The following is a 22602-nucleotide window of genomic DNA, read 5'->3' on the forward strand; positions in this document are numbered from 1 at the left end:
TTCTGTCTTTGTTTTGCACCTGCCTCTCTTTCCCAAACACTCTCTTCCAGAAGCAGCATCTAAAATTCCTTTAAAAATTGAATCCTGTCATTCTGTTGCTCATATTATGAAGCAACATTGAACTCAGCCATGGCAAACATCCTCCTATCCTGCTTCCTCATAAATGCACATAGCTTTGGGAGCAAAATTGACTAGCTTAACACTATCATTGTCTCGAGAACAAAACTGTCCAGCTTAATACCTTCATTGCACAACACATCTGGTACTTAAGAGCTGTTAGTGAATCATGGCTTAAATCCAACAGTCCCTCCTTGCCCCACTTACTCCCTGCCCACAGCTATCATTTTGATATTCTACTTAGGAGTATACCTCTCAGCTGCCCGGATTTTCACAGAATGTCCAGATTTCTTGCCTCGTATTTTTGGTCTGTTTCTCAAAAAAAATCTGTGGTTTTCTGGCAAATCAATGAGAACTGAAGTCACTAAGTAAGGACACATATTTTTGAGTTTTATATCCTTCAGAAATTGCATGCTAACACAAACTCTGTTATTCTATTGTTCAGTTAATAAGAGCAATATTTAAAATTTGTCCCTATTTGTGGGCCTTTGTTTCCCCCATCATTTTAGGCTTTCTCCAGATTTTTGGCTCTAAGAGGTTGAGAGGTATGCTTGGATGATGAACTGGCTTTGGTGTATTCTACTCTTTAAATCTAACCTCAAGGTCCAGCTGCTCGTTCAGAGTAATGCATCTGCAATCTCCCAACCAAACTAGCTCCTCTTCTAAATTCCCTTAGTTAATATTGCATTACATCTAGATGCATCATGTCTTCCATCTTCCTCTTCTGTAATAAAATTAAAAAACTTGTTGCGTGACATTACCTCTTTGGGTATCATCAAAAATTTCATATTTCTAGAAGACTTTAGTCCTGACCAAATTAATGTCCTAGAACTCCTGGATAATTTAACCTCTCTTAACTTGTCAATGATACATCTCATCCAAACCTTCCCACCACACTCTACTCGATGTTGTCAAAGCTAGCAATCTATCCCGCATCTCTCATCACATTTCACTCCTTTCCAAAACATCTACTTTCCAAAAGTCACACATTTTTACAAGCCTAGAAAAAATAACTGTCTAACCTATGAGCTCTTTGTTGACCTTGTCAGAGCTTTTTAGCTGGTATACTGTTCACCTCATTGAAATTGAATTTTGGCTATGACACTACCTCTTGGTTCATAAATACCTGTCAGACTAACATCTCCATTGAATTTTGGGGCTATACCCCCCTTCCAAGGAGGAGTTCCTTGAGGCTTCATTCTGGGTCACCATCTAGTTTCCATATACCTCAGCATACTTTCACTTGATCTCCCCCACATACCTATCATACGTAATGCAGATAACATGGTTGTACTCCACTAAGTTATTCTGTCCTTGCAAGAAGACTTCAGTTCCTCGTCCAGTGGCTAGTTGGCAATAATATTATACTCAACTCCTCCAAAACCAAAATTATGATCTTTGGTACAATGCAGAAACTCCAGAAAAGTTCCCGTCTTTTCCATATCCCTGAGTATATCATCAGTGTGGTTGTTTGGTAAACTCCTTCAGATGTCTTGGAATCTGGCTGGATCCATTTCTCAAGTTCCACTTTCAACTTGACAATACCCGCATAAAAAAAAAATCCCATTTCTTTTGAGCCATTAAATTCTTCCCTTTTCTGTCAAGACCAACAAGGAATGCTATTGGCAGAGGTATTCAACTGGTTTAACATGAATATGGTTCTCCCACTTATTGCAGCAGCCTCTAAAATTCATGCCTTAGCAGACTCCATCTGCCCCTTCATCCTTTTCCTCTAAAGGAATGAGCACCACAATCTTGCTATAGACCAAGTCAGTTGGTTTTCTCTCCAACATTGTGACAACCTTCTCCTAGTAATTCTCATATTTCCTAACAACTGTGTACTACTTAAACTGACAAAGTGTTTGATAAATGTAATTATATGATGATATTAGAGGTAAAGTTCTGACACCGTAACTGCAAAAAAGCAAATAGGCTTTCAGTGCTACACAACACCACTCTATACCAATCATACGTAACTCAAACCAATGTCCTAGACCTGCATATGTTGAGTCTGTTAAAAGTAATCTACTTAAATCACAAAGGCCTCCTAAATGTAACCTAAGAAACAATTACCCTCTGAAGTCTGCACAGACTCTAAAACGTATATCATGGACAACACCCACCATGCATGAAAGGGACACATTGATTCAGTTCAGAGGTCCATAAGGCAAACCTCCACACAGTTTACTTGGAGTGGGCAGCATATGTAATTTATGCTGCAACTGATAGTATGCCTGTGTTGGTGTAATCCATAAAATAAATTAAGAACAGTAAAGTATTATATTCATTTGTCCAGTAAAAGTCAATATTTGTATAGTTGTGTGTGTATGAAATTGACTGTATATCCCAGTGTGTTAGGTTTCTGAGGAGCTTTCCTCTATGGGCTGTGCTCAGTTGGTTTATCCCAATTGACAGTTCTTAAACTTTTTTTAGTAGTCTGCAACATGCATTTCACTTGGTCAGTTCAATGAATGTGTTTTGGTTGAAATTCTTAGTCATACGACAAATTTCTGAAATGTAATTGTTCTAATTGAAGGTTATCTGCCATAATTTTTTAGGAGTTTTGTTTCTTGCAAGCACTGACTTTTAAAACATTGATGAAGTGTCTGCATTAGATTTTGAGTTGCAGTACTTCTGGGCATTTTGAATAACAATGAACCACCAACAATTCCTGCAAGTAAGGCTAGGTACACGGCAAAAACATAAAGAAAGATTTGGCTTCCAGTAAACAAGTTGTAATTAATAAGGTGGATAAAAAGGGGTACTGTAGTTGTATGGGACTGGGCCAAAAGGGGTACTGTAGTTGTATGGGACTGGGCCAAAAACCATTATCGGATATTATCAAAGAATGTACTTGGTTCCTTCTTCAACATTTAAGATGGAAAGTGACAGCTTTTTGAGGTTAGCAGTAGAGGAGGGTATTATCTCCAGAGAAATATTTCATCAGTTGATAGTACAGGATCCTATGAGACAATATGTAGCTTTTACGTACGATTCACAAGAGTACACATTGTCCACCTGGTAGGCCCGTTGTTTCTGGTAAGGGGTCTTTGACAGAACCATTATCTGACTTCCTTGCATATTATTTAAAACCTTTGTTAAAAATGGTATGCTCTGGGATTCGAGATACTACTGAATCTTTGAATATTATTGAAGATATGCAATTTAGAGCATGTTTTTTTTATTGTGCACATTGGATGTAAAATCTCTGTATACCAATATTCCTCACTGGGCAGGCTTGTTGTCCCTAGAATATTGATTGAACAGAGCCTTAATATATAGCCTGAGTTTTAACACGTTTATTATGTTTGACTGAACATGTTTTAACAAAAAATGTTTTATTTCAGAGAGATATGTTATTTACAACTTAGGAGTACAGCAATGGGTGCGTCATTTGCAATTATTTATGCTGACCTCTTTATGGGTTTTATTGAAGAACAGATTATTTATGATGAGTCTCGCAATATTTAGAATCTATGGACATCTGGAGACGTTGTTGGGGTGATTGTTGGTTAGTCTGGAGGTCTGATGTTACACATTTTTTGAGTTTGTGGAATACCTTAATGATGATAAATGGGGTATCCAATTCAGTGTACATCCAGACAGATTACATTCTTGGATGTCCTAGTTACTGTTGAGGAAGATGGGACTTTGAGTAGTCGTTATCTTCAGGAAGTTTCCCCAGGTAAATATTCTTTTGCAAGTGAGAAGTTGTTACCCCCCACATGTTATAAGAAGTGTACCAAAATCTCAGTTTATGAGATTACAAAGACTATGATCTTCTGAATCGGTATATAATACTGAAATGCAGGACGTGAGGAGGAGGGTTTGTGATGGGATTTATCAGTCTGATATGCAGAATGTCTGTGATTCAATAAAGAAAGTTGGTAGGGAACAATTACTACAATACCAACCAAGAAAAGGTTTAATTGGACCCCCAGGCTTATCACAAATTTTAGTTGTAACACTAGTTTTTTTATGGATCTGGTTAAAAAATATTGGTACATTCTTTTGGCAAATGATGATTTAAAAAACGTATTACCTGTCTTTTTTTTTTTTTTCTTTTAGAAGGGGCAAGACTTTAGGTGAATGGTTTAATCACTATAAGTAAGGTGATTTAGCTAAACAATCTTTGGGACAGTTGACTTTAAGGGTTGCATTAGTGAAAGGTTGCCATCCCTGTGTTCATTGCAGTTTTTGTAAATATGTTCCTTAGGCTGTATGCTTTTCATTTTCCAACACATCAACGGTGTTTAAAATTAATATTTTTGGGAATTGAGATACAGATTGGGTCATATATTTGGCCACATGCAGTTGTTCACCATTTTATGCTGGACAAACTTCACCTTCATTGAAACTCAGGATTTCTGAGCATCTTAGTGACATGATGTGCCAGAGGATCTAATGCTTTATATAAACATGCTTTACAGCATAAAACTGCAATGTTTCATTTCGTTATTGATAAGTTTGTGTTAAACAGGGATAATAAAAGAGGCTGGCACACCATGTTAAATAATAAAGAGGTTGGATTATTAGGCTGGGAGCTTTGTTTCCTCGTGGACTTAATGAGAATTTGTAAGAGACCAATCATTTGTAGAAGGTATTTATTTAAGTCTTGTAACATTGTTTGTTGGTATTGAAGCAGTGTTGAAGGCTAATTAAGCTGAAATGGTAGAATAAAGCGATGTTTGCTTAGTAAGGAAATATGCTACTTATTAATTATCTTTTCACCGTAGCGTGAGGAGTGCTGGCCTGTGTGTTGATGTATATCATTTTGAATAGCAACATACACTTCTTAGAACTATTATGCTGAAACAAGTCGTCTCCTGTCTTTAACCATAATTGTGCCAGAATTTCATGAGCTATCAGTTCCTCTTTGTGATTTAGCTTTTTGTGCTTTCCACAAAACTTACTGTTTTGCACCATATGCTCAGTTTGTGATGTCATGCTGGGCCAGTAACTGCAGCCGTCTTCTTGTGTTCAGAGATTCTCAAGTGAAACTGATAATTTTCTGTAGCATCTGATTTTATAACTGAGCTGGGATAATTCTTTCTCACCCTTGAATAATAAGCCTTGTATGCAAGATAATTGTATTGTGAAAGCAGGCAGTGATTTAATCATGTGACTGTTTTGCATTGTGTGGTCACCGTAGAATATTGCTTCTGTCAGTTATATTTCTGTTTCTGCCCTTGTCACCGTTTTAAGTTCTTGAAATGTATCTGGTTCACTGGAATTTGTGGCATGACCCATAAGATTTATCAGTTTTCCTCCAGCAAATCTTTAGTGCATTCATTCAGAGAAACTGTATGCATTAGTCTTCCCAGCTTGTAGTGAACCTTGAGATTAAAATTTTTCAGTGACAACATCCATTATATGCCTTTTAGCAGTGATTTTTGAAGATGTTTTGCTGGAACCACCATTGTTAATAACAAATTCTCACTATCTTTTTCTTCCCGTAAATCTCGTCTCCCTCTAAAATAATTTAATACACTGAATTTCTGACATCTAAAGTTCAAAACAAACTTTCGATTCGATGTTGTCAGTCTTCATGTAATCCTTGACTTTGACTGTAGGCTCACTCTGTTCCGAGTCTCGGAACCAACTCTGCCGTTATTCTAGCTCGCGCCTTCCAAAACACTCAAGCTAAGCTCTACCCATAATGCTCCTCCGCAAATCACCTCAGATCTTGTTTGCTGCTTCATAGTGCCAGATGTGTTCTCTCTGAGCTGTTGAGTGAAAGCTATTTTTCAAGTAAACTGTAAGTTACACTCTTCTGTTTTTTTCTTCTGGCTATATCTGTACTACCCGCTCTTCCCTTTGATACTTTCGTCTGTGTGTGCCTGTATTTTCCATTTCTACTGTTGGGTAGTTTTTTTTCTCAAGTATGATCATTGGTACTTTTCTCCCCCGTACCTTTGGGTATTCTTGAATGTCATAGCTGGTATTTCTTCCCGCTTACTTAATTTAAAAAAAAAAAAAAAAAAAGCCTTTTCTCTTTTCTTTTCTTACTTGCTAGTACAACTGTTTTTTGTGTGTGTATTGGGCCCTTGTCTTTTTGTAATAGCCGACAAACCCTTCAAAGGCACTTCTGGGTTCAAGAGGTGTCAAAAATGTGACAGGAAGATGCCAAACTCAGATGGACACACACTTTGTATGTTTATTGTCTTGGTGTGGTCCATCTATAAGAGGACTGTGCTGCCACAACTACAGGACTTTGATCAAATGTAAAAACTAGTTTTGAAAGGCTTAAGTCAGACTTTGATGAGGCCTTACCTGGTTTGAAAACTGAAGCCAGTTCTTCTGCATTGTCTTCCTTGTCCAAACCTAAGAAAAGTCAGTCTGTTCCAACACCATCATTGGAACCGCCAACTAAAATGGTCGTCTCCCTCAGTGCCGACAGATTCTTCAGAACCAGTGGGACAAACTGTTCAGTCCTTGGTGCCAGTGGTGCCTCTTTCTGCAGCAACTTCTTCGCCAACTAAAGATACTACTTTGGTTCTAACCAAGTGTCTGGAACCCAAGGATCCTTCACTCTTATATGTACCAAATATTCTCCCTCAGTGGATCCTTTTGTGGACCATCCTCCCAGTCCTTGTTTTGGGAAAACATCCACCAAAATCTCCATCAGCTTCCTCTGTTCTATCCATCAAGAGTTTATCTAAATCTGACATAGAGACTGGTGGACCAGCTCCTTATGGTGAGGGGATTACCCCCTTCCTCTGTTGCAAACAGTGTTGGCTTTGAAACCTTACCATCTTCCACACCACTGATTATTCCCCCTCCTTCGACTCAACCTCATTTTTTGGAGCCCTTGGTACCAGCTTTCCCAGCTTTGACTGCTTTGGTGCTAGTCAAAGTCTGTTCTCCAGCAACAGTAGCTACCCTGAGTTCTTTTGGGGTCTCAGACCCGGAGACCTCCTGGAGTCGAGGCTTCATTGTCTGTTCTGAGGGGCAGGGTTCGACTTCAATGGTTTCAGAGCTATCCATGCCTCTTGGTACATCGGCATATATAATCTCGAGTCTTTCTTCGGAGGTGGCTTTCTTGGTGCGGGATAAGACCATGGTTTTGGGCTTCCATCCCTCTATGGGGGACCTGTCTTCTAGGCCATGGAGAGGGCCTTATCCTTGATGGACGAATAGTCTATGCCATCCCTGTTGGTACAAACATCTTTCCGTCCCCTCGATCAGAGCTTCCTCTAGTCTCCTCTCTGGGACAGAGAGTGCACAAAAGTCTCGGGATCGAACCACATTGGTTTTTGTCATCTTCAGATACCTCTCTGGAACACCCCACCAAAGACGTACCTTTGAAGAGAAAAGTGCAAGAGGAAGCACTTGGACTCCCTTGAAGAGTCCCTCACAGAAGATATCGATTTTGATGAGGGGGAAGGTTCCCGTAGGTCACTCCCTGAAGATGTTTCCTTCGGGGGCATTCTATAATTTTTTAAACAGAAGGGTGGCTGGACTACCCTCCAGCCTTCCTTGGAGGAATCTATATACCTGGAGGCTTTTCATGCCCAGCCCTCTACCTCTTGGATTTCTCCACCCACTGATTATCATACTAAGCTGATCGCTCAGCAGGCTTGGAAGTTGCGTGACTCTATTGAGCCAATCCCAAGGAGACCTGACCATATTCTCTCGGGTCTGTGTTAAATCATCGAATGCTTAAAAAGGCGAACGGTGATTTATTGAACCCGTGTAAGCAAAAGCTTACAATCGCTGTTATGCAAAAAAAAAAAAATTAAAACATTACATAAAGTGGGGGGCTTCGTCCCCCCACCCCACTTAAATATACCAACTCTGAGATTGAACTACAGTCACGAAAATGGCAAAGTAATGGAAGCGGCCAAGCGATTTCTTTCCCAGGGAAAAAATTTGCTTATATGCTGTTTTGCTATTTTGCCTTTTTGTGCTTTCAAGTTCGATCAAGACGCATTCGAAAGAATGAGTCTTAGATCATTTAATAGGAACCCATTCTCTCTGCCCCACAGGATCAACAGCACCGGGCCAAAGGAATTTATGTGGACGCCATAGTTGTAGCAGCAGCCACCAAGAAGTAACTTGCTGACTAACAGAGTCTAGGCGAATGTATAGATTTGGGAAGAGCATATATGCTTAGTCGACCTTCGCTCTTGGTCCTTGAATTACATTTTATCAGTTTCAAAGAGATCTGATTAAAAAGCTATCAGATACTCTTTCGGGAGCGGTAGTTGGGAGTATGGAACAAAGTGGCTAGTCGGCTATCTCCACCTTGTACATGAGGCTACTTGCTCATGCTGCCGATGGGATGACAAGAGCAGCAGGTTCAGGCGTAGCCATCAGGAGACATGCCTGGATGCACTCATGTGATTTTGCGGAGCCATTTAAGTCATCTTTCATCAACTCTCCATTTGACAGAACTTCCCTATTTGGTCCCAAGATTAGAGACTCCAGCAGATGTGAGAAAGATGGGAAGACCCTTTCTGCTGTGGGTGTACGCTTTCCACTTCTCAGCGGCCTTATTCCAGGAACCAGAGAAATGGTAGACTATGGTTCAGAAAGTCCCAAGGACCTTTCCAGGGCTCGTGTAACTACGACTTCCCTTGGGGCAGAGGGGGGATGTAATAACGGAAGACACCGCTCAAGAGGCAGAAATGGCCCCGCAGAATCAGGGTTCCATGAACTCTCTCCCTGGTAATTCCTATCAGCATTCCTAAAAGGAGGCCCGATAGCCTTCCTTTGGAGGCAGTCGGGGGAAGATTAGTGCAGGGATTATCTGCGTGGCTAAGGAGAACTGACAAGTGGATGCAGAGGATTATAACCAGAGGTTACAACATCCCTTTTTTTGAAGAACAAAAAAAGCTAAAAATAATCCTGGACATTCCACCCAGTCACAGGGATGCAACAGTCTTAGAAATTAAAAAACTACTCGACAAAAGAGTCATCCAAGTAGTCCCACTGGACCAGAGAGGATCCGGGGTTTACTCCATATTCTTTTTAGTGCCAAAGAAAACAGGGGACTGGAGACCAATTTTGGATCTCAGTCAGTTGAACGAATCTATTCAGCAAACCAAATTCTGGAATGTCTTTGTTCAGTCTATACTTTCGTTCTTGGAAAAAGACAATTGGATTTGCTCTGTAGGTTTTCAGGATGCGTATTACCATATAAAAATGAGAAAATGGACCGGAAGATACCTGCACTTCTGGCTGGGAGCAAGTTACCATCAGTTTAGGGCACTGCCCTTTGGTCTCACCACAGCCCCCAGGGTGTTCACCAAATACATAGCAGTGGTAGCAACTCGCCTCAAGACTGCTAGGATTTCAGTGTTTCCTTATCTGGACAACTGGCTCCTTACCGCTTCCGCCAAGCATCAACTTGTAAAGGCACGAGATAATAACCTTCACCTCTGCTCAGTCTTGGGAGTCACTATAAACCATGAAAAATCCCATTTAGAACGTTCCCAACAACTGGAATTCATTGGGCCTATGTTCATCACAGTCACTGGCATCGCGTCTCTTCCCGTAGAAAGACTGCAAAGGATCAGATCACAAGTCTGTCAGATCATTTGTAGCAAGAAAGTAACAGACTCATTCTACAGACTCTAGGGTCAGTGGCAGCCTCCTCTATCACCTCTAGTTCCCCTGGCCAGATATCGCATGCAAATTCTTCAATGGCTTGTGGCCACTCAGTGGCCCTTATCAAATCAACCAGTGTCCCATCTGATTGTGATCACTTCTTGATGCAAGGAAGACCTAGGTTGGTGGCTTCACGCCAGCAAAATATTGTTGGGCCGTCTCCTTGTCCCTCAACCCCAAGCCACAGTGAACACGGACGCTTCCCAGATAGGGTGTGGGGGACATTATCTAGGAAAGACAGTCCAAGGCATTTGGTCCCAGCTAGAGGACAATTTGCATATCTGCGATCTAGAGATGAGGGCAGTGCTCTTAGCGTTGCAGGCATTTTAAGATATCCTTACCTTGGGAACAATTGCAATTCAGACAATATATCGGTAGTCTGGTACATCAATAAAAAAGGGAGAACCAGATCTTACCCATTTTGTAAAGGAGCTCTGAGAGTTTGGCAATGGGCAATTTCTTCTGACCACTTTTTGTTGGCAGTGCACGTTCCAGGGAGCTCCAACGTGATTGCGGACAAGCTGAGCAGATCCATTCCCATGTCTCATGAGTGGTCTCTAAATCCAGTGGCAGATGAGATTTTCCATTTTTGGGGCCAACCTTGCTGCGACCTCTTCGCTTTCCTTGCAGACAACAAGTGCAGCAGTTACTTTGCCCTTATCCCCTCACTGGGAAAGTCACCCAGAGACGCTCTCCTGCACAATTGCTCTCCCCGGTCTATTGTATGCCTTCCTTCCGGTTCCTGTATTTATGTCTTTGTCAATTTCTAAAGAAAGACAACAAGTCAAAGAGCAGGATAATCCTCATCACCCCATTCTGGCCTTAGCAGGTCTGGTTTCCATTCCTTTGGCCTCATCTACTTTTGAAACCCTGTATACTGGACCCAAGTTCTGGACCTATTGTACCACCTGGAGGGACTGGTTCATCCAAATTTGCAGCATCTAAAGCTCACTGAATGGCTTCTCCAGTTCTCATGATCGCCAGGCATCTGTCTCACCTCACCAGTCCAACGCATCATTCTGGTCCATCAAAACCCTTCAAGAAAACTATACCATAACAAATGGCTAAAGTTTACTAAATGGTCACTAAACTACAATCTTGACCCATATTCAGTGCCTGCTGATAAAGTTCTACATTTTTTTGGCTTCACTCTTTGAGGCAAGAGCTTCAGCTTCCACTATTCGTGCGCACTTTGCTGCAGTATCTGACTTCCATGTTGATTTAAATGGCTCATCCCTTATGTCACATAAACTTTGGAAAGCCTTTTAAAAAGGAACCTTTATGCTCAGACCTCCATTCAAGGAACCCTCTGCACCATGGGATTTGAATTTGCTACTGCAGTCACTTGTTTGTCAACCCTTTGAGCCTTCAGCAACTTGTGACTTGAAATTCTTGTCCTGGGAAACCTTATTTTTGGTATCTATTACTTCTGCCAGAAGAATATCTGAAATAAAGGCATTGTCCTGCAAAACTCTCTTACCTTATCTTTCATAAGGACAGGGTCTCCCTCCAGACTAACCTTTTTTTGAGGCAAACATCAATCAGACTGCACAACTCGGGCTTCTTTCCTAGCTTTTCCAATAAAGAGGAGTACTGTCTGCACTTGCTAGATGTACACAGACCGTTTGTCTTCACAGAACAAAGGAAAACTGAAAATCTCACGTGTGTGTGTGTGTGTGTGTGTGTGTGTGTGTGTGTGTGTGTGTGTGTGTGTGTATATATATATATATATATATATATATAATGTGTATGTATATATGTGTGCGTGTGTATGTATGTATGTATGTATGTATATATATATAATGTATATATTCCTCTTTACTGAGCTGTCTCATTTAGGCAATGAGATTTGGATAGGCATGCAGTTATACAGACAGTAATAAACAAGACAACAGTCATGTCCAGGTTGCTGTGTATCTGGACTAGGTTTAGAGATTCAACCTGATCTCATAATGTAATAGTTAGGACTGGGTTTAGCGACAGGGACAGTTTCTGGGGAATGTTCTACTTTAGGACTCTCAGGGATATTCTCAGGAATGGGGATTGCTGACGGAATGTCCTCAGGAATAGGAACATTGGACAAGTCACTCTGAAAATTAGTCTTTATTACAGCCAAGATCCTGTAACAGTGGTTTAGACACCGGTAATAAATGCTTCCGATTTTGCCTAAATTCCATTCCTTGTGATTCCACTGTGTACAATCTCAGCTCTTGACACAAGCTTTTTACAAATCTAATGCAATCAAAACCTTTTGACGTCTGCATCCTATCTCCCATTCTTTGAATGAACTGAGCAGTTTGCTGGACTTGTCATAGTAGGACTTCTGGGATAAAAGCTTTTTCAACAGTTGGGCTTTTACTGCTTTGTTGTTTTTAGCACATGGAACCAATAAATTGCTGCTGACTGGTAATGTGGTTCTGGTTTGTTTTGACATCAGTCTCTGGGCAGGTGAACCAATATGATCATCACGAGGAATGTTTCTGAGATTTAGCAAGTTTAGAAAAACATTGTTTTTTTCACGTTTGTATTTCTGTAATAGCCATTTTGCACTTTGAACTACACGTTGAGCCAAGCCATTTGACTGCAGCTACTTGGGACTACTCGTAATATGAACAAAATCCCATGCTTCAGCAAATTGGTACACAGTTTACAAGTCAGCAGTTCAGATATTGTCACAAGATTCTGTGCAAACTACCATGCCATGGACAGAAAAATGTCTCTTCATCTTAGCAATGACAGTAGTGGAAGTTAGATTGGGTATTAGGTCAGTCTCAAACCAATTTGAATAAGAGTCTACTAACATCAAGTAATGGAGTCTATATCAAAATTCCGAGTAGGTACAATGCCGAATGTGAAAATATCAAACCCAAAATATCGAATGGTGAAAATAGCGATGCCCCGGAATATCGAAATCTTACCTAGGGCAAGATTTTGGTGGGCCATTCCGTGGCTTCGCTATTTCCTCCACTGTGGTGCGAGAGTTATGGACCTTAGGGTTAGGGTGTGGGTTAAGGTAAGTGGATAGTTAGTAATGTATGTGTGGTTTAGTATAGGGTTGGGTTTTGTTAAATGTATGTGTGTGGTTTATTTATTTTGGTGTGCTTGTGCTGGGTGTATGTTTCTCGGAACAGCGAATTTTATTCTGAGAGTTCAATGTTTTCAATATGCAAAATTCCAAGTTCGAACATATGGTGTTCGACATTTTGGAGTTTCGAATATATGATATAGACCCAAGTAATGCTGACCATTCCACTTGAAGTTGTCTGTGGCTACTGTCGACCATGGTAGTTCAGGAATATCTGGCTTATCTGAAGTGGTTCTTTTTGTTGATGTGGCTTTATACTATTACAAACAGAAGAAGTTGAAAGTACTTTCTCCATATCTTTTGATGTAGAAGGCCAAAATATTACTTCTCTCGCCCCTGTTTTGGTGGAATCAGTTCCTGGGTGGCCATGATGCAAGATACTCTTGTTGCATGGATTTTAGAACAATCAATTTTTAACTTTTCATGATGATACTGTTGTCTGAGAAAATCTCATCACTGTAGGGAAAATACTGTTGAACTTCTACTGGTAAATAAGATTGCTGTGAAGCCCATCCTCTACTTATAGATGTTGACCTTCTAGAGAATTGGATATGAAGATGTGTGAATTCTGAGCTCAAGACTTGTGGAAGACAAAATTTCTCACTTCTATGACTTCAAAATCAGATTGCTGATTCTCATGCTGTTCTGTGATTTTTCTGGTGATCAAGATAAGGTATCGGCAAGATAAAGAAGTTTCCCTTTTGTGTAAACAAGGTTGAAATTCAACTTCGGCAATTTGAGCATCATGCGTTACAATCTCGCAGGAGCTGTGTGCATTGGCTTTCTCAAAATAGTGAGTAGAGGTTGGTGGTCAGTTTCTATCTGGATAGGTTGACCATAAATATAATCATGGAACTTCGACCATGCACACGCAATTGCCAAGGGTTCCTTCTCAAACTGGGCATACTGCATCTCGGTTTGGGTAAGAGGTCTCAGTGCATAGGCTACTGGTCTACTGTCTTGAAGAGTGATTGCACTTGGACCAAACTTAGAAGCATCACAGGAAAGAGCAACTGGTTTGTGAACATAATAGTTCACAAACCAGATTCAGACAGCTAAGGAATGACGCCAAAAAAATCCATAACCTTAGACAAAAAGAAGCACTACTACCATCTACTGCAAAAACACCAAAACAAACCTCAAAAGGTCTGGGCAGGAATAATCAAACTACTCCACCCAGGCCAAACCGCCACTCCACTCCCCTCAGCCTCCCAACAAAAATCCCCAGTAGACATTGCTAATAACTTCAACAGCTGCTTCACAGCGACTATCCCGTCTCTAGCCAGTCATCTCTCTCCCAATAGCTCTAATTCTAATGTAGCCACACCCAGTACCCAAACGTACTTTATCTTCCAACGTGTTCCTACTCAGCTTATTCATGACCTACTTAAGAAACTAAGACCCATCACCCTGGCTGCCAACCTCCTCCCAGCAATATCTGTAAAAGGCTGCTGACACCATAGCATACTCCATCTCAATCTTGATCAACAGAGCTATATCTGAAGCTACTGTACCCACTATATGGAAAATCTCCCATGTCATACCTCTCCATAAAAGAGGCAGATGTTCGTGTTTCACTGCTGCAGTCATTACACTTGGGTTATCCTGCTGTCAGGTGGGCCCGCAGTCGGCCTGAGTTCCAAATTCTTGGTCCGGCGTCGGTTGCTGTCGCCTCTTCCCTGACGTCAGAGTGCCAGGGGTATATAAGTAGCAGCCGACGCCATTTTCTCCAGTCTTTCTTGCCGTGCGGTGCCCGAAGCAAAAGCAGTTCGCAAGCGCCAGTCGGCCGACTCCTGAGATTTCAAATTCGATTTCAGATCCGAAGTGTTCAGTAAAGCTAAGTACCCCGTTGGGGAAAATTTTTCTTGCCTCAGACCGATGTCAGAAAAAGTTAATAATTGTATTTCTTGTGGGAAGCGAATACCTCATAAGGATTTTCATTCTTACTGTATTCCATGCCTAGGCCCAGATCACGACATCACTAGTTGTCAGTTTTGTGCTACATTTAACAAATGCACTATTAAACATCGATTTGATTTTGCTCGCCATTACTTTGGGTGAAGGTTTAATTGTACAATGCCGTCGGAACAACCGAAGACCGGTATGCATAAAAAACGCAAAGATAAGGAAAGGCATCCGAGGCCCAAAACTGACGACGAAGCCTCTTCTAGGCCAGTCACCGGTTCACCGGTTTTCAGTGAGGCGCTTTCGCAGCCCCTAACACCCGCTACCTCAGAGCCACAGGCCACGTCCGACTCCCACGTGGAGGTGTCTAGTCCTCTGGAGCCTCAAGGTGTTGGGCCTACGGAGATTAACCCTTCAAATGGCTCCGGAGCTGCTGAGCAGGCACCAGCTTCTGAGGGCGTTTTCAGGCCTACTCAACTTGCCATTACTACTACAGCCAAGACTTAAGCCTACACTAAAGACAAAGAAGCAAGTACAGCATTCACCTGGACAGGCCTCCATGCCTAAAAAAACAGATGCTCAAGATGGCCGAAGACTTGATAACTCTGATCAGGGGTTCCCATCCCCCACCTGATAAAAGGCCTAGGCAGGATACAGACTATGATTCCTCTGATTTAGGTTTCTATTTATTCTGATTCCTCTTCAGACCAGGGATATTCTTTACCCCCCTATGAGGATTCTGATGCTAAAGAATCCATTCCTTCAGCCTCTCCTCCTGAGGATTACTCTTTTGGGGAAACTTTACATACCATGAGTGAGCACCCCAGCTCCAGTCAAGCCAGACAGATACTACAGTGTCCCTGATTCTCACAAATTTCTTTATAAAAACGCTGTTGCAGACCCAGAAACTATTTCCCAGGGTCCCAAAGGGGTTAAGGCTTCCACGGCTAAGAATCCAGTTCCCTCGGATAGGGACTCTAGAGCATTAGACAGATGGGGAAAGAAAGTTTACACCTCAGCAACTTTAGCAGTGAGAGCTCTGAATTGCCAATTTCACATGCTTAAGTATCAACAATATCTACTGTCTCTATTAAAACAGAAAATGAGTATAAATGCAGAACAACCTGACTATAAGGAAATGCAGGATTTATTGCATGCAGCTGAACAAGTGGGAAAGCATACTTTGCAATGTGGTTTTGATTCATTAGAAGCTTCTTGTAGTGCAGCACTTACAGGATCTGTGATTCGAAGACATGCTTGGTTAAAAGAACAAAATTTACCAGATCATGTTGAGGCAAAATTATTGGATGCTCCTTTGCAACAAGATAATTTATTTGGTATTAAAGAAAATGGAGGATAAGGCAAAATCTATGCAGACAGTAAAGGATTTCTTACAGGTACAGCCACCACGATTTTGCAGAAATTGGCCTACTAAGAACTGGTCCTTTCCAGCTTCAGACAGGCCACAAAGGGGCAGATACAGACGCCCAAGAGGCAGATCTCAGCCACAAGGTTCTTACAGACCACGACAGTGGGGTGCTTCAAACCCAAAACAAGGTGAGGATAAGTCACAAACCTTATAGGAAACAGTCCCAGTTACTTCCCCCTTCCAATGCCAAACTCTTTCCTTTTGGCAGCTCCTTTAGGGGGGAAACTAGCACCTTTTTTTCTCAAAACTAGCAAGCAATCACCCAAGACAAATGGGTACTGAATATTGTGTCTCAAGGTTACAGGTTCCACTTTCACACTTTTCCAAGGCTAAAAGGAATGCCAGACCTGCCACAAAATCAATGGGCAGAGGCACAAAAACAAATAACAGCTCTCATGGACATGAGAGCTATTCAAAAAGTACCACAGCTGGAAAAAGGAGAAGGATTTTACTCAAGACTCTTCCTGGTTCCCAGAAAGGACAAAGCCTGGAGGTCCATTCTGGACCTTTCCACTCTAAATACTTAGCTGGATGTTCTGCAATTCAAAATGCTGACACTACAACAGCTCCTTCCCATGTTGGGCAAGAAAGCTTTGCTTTGCTTGTTACTTTGGACCTCAAAGAGGCATACCTGCATGTCCCTATCAGACAAAATTGCAGAAGATACCACAGTTTCATAGCTGGTTCAATGCACTACCAATTCTCTGCACTGCCCTTTGGCTTATCTACTGCGCCCAGGGTATTTACCAAGTGCCTGGCACCAGTAATTGCATTTTGCAGACAAAAAGGAATTCAAATATATCCTTATCTGGACGACTGCCTGATTCAAGCAGAGAGCAAGGACGTTCTTCTACAGCATCTGGCGTTCATAAAAAGATTAAGTTGCCTAGGGTACACAGTAAACAAAAAGAAATCAAAACTAGTGCCCTCACAAGAGATAATATTCCTGGGTGCCAGCGTAAATACAACGGCCCAGATGGCTTATCTCACGCCAGAGAAACGAGGACAACTGACTCTGTATTTTCAATTGATGGCAACAAAGTCCTAACTCCCTGCAAGAAAAATTCTGCAGGCCTTGGGATTCATGGCATCCTGCATTCTACTAATTCCATATGCAAGACTACATATGAGGAAATTACAATGGTACCTAAAAAGTGTTTGGTCTCAACATTCTCACAGCTTGGAGACGGTAATACCTCTAATTCCCTGCCTACAACAGGAGTTTCGATGGTGGGCACAGGCATGTCACCTCAACAAGGGTCAGCCTTTCACTCTTCCCACAGCCAGGCAGACTTTAACAACAGATGCCTCGGATTACGCCTGGGGAGCACACATGGCAGGAAGATGTATTCAAGGCAAATGGACCACAGAACAAATGCCTCTTCACATCAATCAAAAAAAGATGTTGGCTGTACAAAATGCCCTAACAGCTTTCAAGGACCTCCTGTATCCAGGGCAATTACTATTAAGGACAGACAACACCACAGTGATGTGGTACATAAACAAGCAAGGGGGGCACTCATTCTTACCCCCTATGCAGGCAAGCCATGACCTTGTGGAACACGGCTATAACTTATCAAGTTCATCTGCAAGCACAATTCCTGCCAGGAAAGATAAATACTCTGGCAGATGACCTAAGCAGAAACATCATGAATCCTCACGAGTGGAAATTAAATCCACAAGATGTTCATCGTGTTACACTGCTGCAGTCATTACACTTGGGGTTATCCTGCCGTCAGGCGGTTCCCCAGTCGGCCTGAGTTCCAAAGTCTTGGTCCGGCGGCTGTTGCTGTCGCCTCCTCCCTGACGTCAGTGCGACAGGGGTATGTAAGATGCAGCCGACGCCATTTTCTTCAGTCTTTCTTGCCGCGCGGTGCCCAAAGCAAAAGCAGTTCGCAAGTGCCGGTTGCCGACTCCTGAGATTTTCATTCTGAATCCAGAACCAAAGTCTTCTACAAAGCGAAGTACCCCGTTGGGGAAACTTTTTCTTGCCTCAGACCGATGTCAGTAAAAGTTAATAACTGTATTTCTTGTGGGAAGCAAATAACTCATAAGGATTTCCATTCCTATTGTATCCCATGCCTAGGCCCAGACCACGACGTCACTGGTTGTCGGTTTTGTGCTAGGTTTAACAAGCGCACTATTAAACGTCTGTTTGATTTTGCCCGACATTATTTTGGCAGAAAATTCAATTACGCCATGCCGTCAGAACTTCCGACGACCAGAATACATAAAAAGCGCAAAGACAAGAACAGGCATCCGAGGCCCAAAACTGACGACTAGGCCTCTTCTAGACCAGTCGCCAGTTTTCCGGTTTTCAGCGATGCGCCTTCGCAGAACTACAGGCTGCCTCCGACTCCCACGTGGAGCTGGCTGGGCCTTTGGACGCACAAGTTTTTCAGCCTACCGAAACTAAACCCTTCAGAGGGACCCGAAGTAGCTGAGCAATCCACAGCTTCAGAGGGTGTTTTCAGACCTACTCAGTTAAGCATTAAACCCTCTGCTAAGTCTAAGCCTCCCTTAAAAACAAAGAAACAAATTCAGCATTCTCCAGGACAGGCCTGCATGCCTAAGAAACAAATGCTCAAAATGGCCGAAGACCTAATCACCCTGATCAGGGGGTCCCACCCCCCACCTGATAAAAGGCCCAGACAGGATGCAGACTATGAATCCTCTGACCAGATGTCCATTTCCTCAGATTCATCCTCAGACCTAGGATATTCTTTACCCCCTTATGAGGATTCTGATGCTGAGGAATCAATTCCATCAGCCTCTCCGCCTGAGGACTACTCCTTTGGGGGAAACCTTGCATACCTTGAGGGAGCATTTCCATTGGGAAGGCCAGGATTACTCAGAATCCAAGAAGAGGCTCAGAGACTTCCTTTTATTACATCAACACAGACCTCCTTGCTATTCCGCCAGTGTTATATATTGTGGATGATGTGTATACTGAATCCAGCTCAAGTCCTGACTCCTTACCTCCAACCCCAGTTAAGCCTGATAGATATTACAGAGTCCCTGACTCACACAAATTCCTGTATAAAAGTCCTGTTGCTGACCCTGAAACTATTTCTCAGGGACCCAAAGAGATTAAGGCCTCATCAGCAAAAAACCCAGTTTTCTCTGACAGAGATTCCAGAGCATTAGACAGATGGGGAAAGAAAGTATACACGTCTGCAACTTTAGCGATGTGAGCCTTAAATTGCCAGTTTCACATGCTAAAATATCAGCACTTTTTGATGACTCAGTTGAAACAAAAAATTCTTCCAGATTCAGATCCTCCTAATTTTAAAGAAATACAGGATTTATTGCATGCAGCTGAACAAGTGGGAAAACATACTTTGCAATGTGGTTTTGATTCTTTAGAGGCCTCCTGTAGAGCAGCAGTTACAGGCTCAGTCATTAGAAGACATGCTTGGTTAAAAGAACATACCTTACCAGATCATGTTAAAGCAAAATTATTGGATGCACCTTTGCAGCGGGATGTGTTATTTGGAGTTAAGGCAGAAGAGGTATTAAAGAAGATGGGGGATAAGGCAAAATCTATGCAAACGGTGAAGGATTTCTTACAGGTTCAGCCTCCTCGATTTAGCAGAAATTGGCCAACAAAGAATTGGTCCTTTCCAATTACAGACAAACCTCAAAGGGGCAGATACAGACGTCCAAGAGGTAGAGGTCAACCACAAGGTCCTTACAGGCCTCGACAGTGGGGTGCACCAGGCCAGAAAGAAGGGTAAGACGGGCCCCAACCATACAAAAAGCAGCCTCAGTGGCTTCCCACTACAGCTGCCAAACAGCTCTCTCTTGGCAGCCCCCTTAGGAGGAAAACTGGCACTTTATCACAATTGGCATTGGATCACTAAAGACAAATGGATTCTCAACATTGTATCTTAAGGTTGCAGGTTCCACTTTCACACTCTGCCAAGGTTAAAAGGAATGCCAAATCTGCCACCAAATCAATGGGCAGAGGCTCAAAAACAAATTACAGCACTCATGAACATGAGAGCTATTCAAAAGGTACCACCACAGGAGCAAGGACAAGGATTGTACTCAAGACTTTCTTTGGTTCCAAGAAAGGACAAAGCCTGGAGGCCCATTCTGGATCTTTCTTCTCTAAACACTTAACTGGATGTTCCAAAATTCAAAATGTTGACAGTATAGCAGCTTCTTCCCATGCTCGTCAACAAAGCTTGGCTCGTGACCTTGGACCTCAAGGAGGCATACCTGCATGTCCCTATCAGACAAAACTGCAGAAGATACCTCAGATTCATAGCTGGTTCAATGCACTATCAATTCTCTGCACTGCCCTTTGGCTTATCTACTGCGCCCAGGGTCTTCACAAAGTGCTTGGCACCAGTAATTGCATTTTGCAGACAGAAAGGAATTCAAATTTATCCGTACCTGGACAACTGCCTGATTCAAGCAGAGAGCAAGGACATTCTTCTAAAGCATCTGGCTTTCATAAAAAAGTTATTAGGTTGCCTGGGGTACACAGTAAACTAAAAGAAATCAAAACTAGTGCCCTCACAACAGATAATATTCCTGGGTGCCAGCTTGAACACAACGACCCAGATGGTTTATCTCACGCCAGACAAGCAAGGACAACTGACTCAATACTTTCAATTGATGGCAACAGGCCTTGGGTTACATGGCATCTTGCATACTACTAATTCCATATGCCAGACTGCATATGAGGAAACTACAATGGTACCTAAAGAGTGTATGGTCTCAACACTGTCAAAGTTTGGAAACAGTTATACCACTAATACCTTGCCTTCAACAGGAGTTTCGATGGTGGGCTCAAGCTTGTCACCTCAACAAGGGACAGCCTTTTATTCAACCCACAGCCAGGCAAACACTGACAACAGATGCATCGGATTACGCCTGGGGAGCACACGTGGCAGGAAAATGTATTCAGGGCGAGTGGCCCGCAGAACAAAGGCATCTTCACATCAATCAAAAAGAGATGCTAGCTGTACAAAATGCCCTTATAGCTTTCAAGGACCCGCTACATCCAGGACAACTATTACTAAAGACGGACAACACCACAGTTATGTGGTACATAAACAAGCAAGGGGGCACACACTCCTACCCCCTCTACAGACGAGCCATGACCTTGTGGAACACAGCTCTAGACTATCAGGTTCATCTGCAAGCACAATTCCTGCCAGGAGAGAAAAACACACTTGCAGACGACTTAAGCAGAAACATCATGGATCCCCATAAATGGGAATTGAATCCACAAATATTCAGAATGATAACACAAAAATGGTGAAGCCCGGACATAGATCTGTTTTGCATCCCCAATGAACTGCCAGCTACAGAAATTCTGCACAAGGAGTTACCATCCACAAGCATGGAAAGTGGATGCCCTCTCATTCAGCTGGAAAAATCTGCAAGTATACACTTTCCCACCTCTATCTCTCCTTCCAAAGGTACTCATAAAAGCCAAGCAAGAAGAGCCAAAGAAGATCCTGATTGCACCAGACTGGCCATGCCAGCACTGGTACCCAATCTTAAAGAACTTGGCACAAGTACCACCCTGGATTTTGCCTCAAATCCCTCATTTGCTGATTCGGCACAATCCGATATTTCACAGCCAGCTAAAGACCTTAAACCTAGCTGCATGGAAAATTCCTTAGTCAAGCAAGCAATGCCTCTCTCCAAAGCTGTTATGGATGTCATTCTGGAGGCCAGAAGGCCTAGTACCAGGAAAGCCTATTTGGATAAATGGAGGAGATTCTGTGCCTGGAACCAGGCTCACAGCCTTGACCCTCTTGTCCCAAACATTCCTCAGATTCTACAATATTTAACTGAGATGCTGGACAAGGGCCTCTTCTTTTCATCCATCAAGATCCACACCTCTGCCATTTCTGCTCATTACAACACAGATCCACCGATTTTCTCTAATCCTTTGCTCAGAGGGGCTAAAAACATAAGACCCGCCCCGTAGAGCACCTACTCCAACTTGGGACCTCAACTTTGTTTTGGAAAAATTAACTTTACCTCCTTTTGAGCCAGCTAACACAGCAGAATTAAATTATATCTCTTGGAAAACTGCCCTGCTACTAGCAATAACATCAGCACGAAGAGTTTCAGAATTACAGGCACTAATGGCAGTGGAACCTTTCCTCATTTTCCACCAGGACAGGGTGTCTCTAAGAACTAACCCTACGTTTATGCCAAAGGTGGTATCAAGTGTGGCTCTAAACCAAACAATTCACTTGCCAACTTTTTATCCAAAACCACAGAATAAAGAGGAGAGACTACTGCATTCTTTGGACATTCACAGGCAATTAAGCTTCTACTTGGACAAAACCAAAGCTTTCAGAAAATCTGAGCAATTATTGGGTAGCATATGCTGCAGGAGCACAGGGAAAAGCCATTTCAAAACAGACTATTTCAAAATGAATAGGACATTGTATACGTTTCTGCTATACACACCATGGGAAAC

At 42.3% G+C, this 22602-nt stretch overlaps 1 protein-coding gene across 1 annotated transcript in view; it reads left to right on the forward strand.

Moving 5' to 3' along the window:
* ZMAT2 (zinc finger matrin-type 2) overlaps positions 1–22602 on the forward strand; it is a 740808-nt gene that overhangs the window by 70431 nt on the left and 647775 nt on the right. The window lies entirely within an intron of this gene.

The sequence above is a fragment of the Protopterus annectens genome, chromosome 17.part0 (assembly GCF_019279795.1).
Source record: "Protopterus annectens isolate FY-2018-M chromosome 17.part0, PAN1.0, whole genome shotgun sequence".
NCBI lineage: Eukaryota > Metazoa > Chordata > Ceratodontiformes > Protopteridae > Protopterus > Protopterus annectens.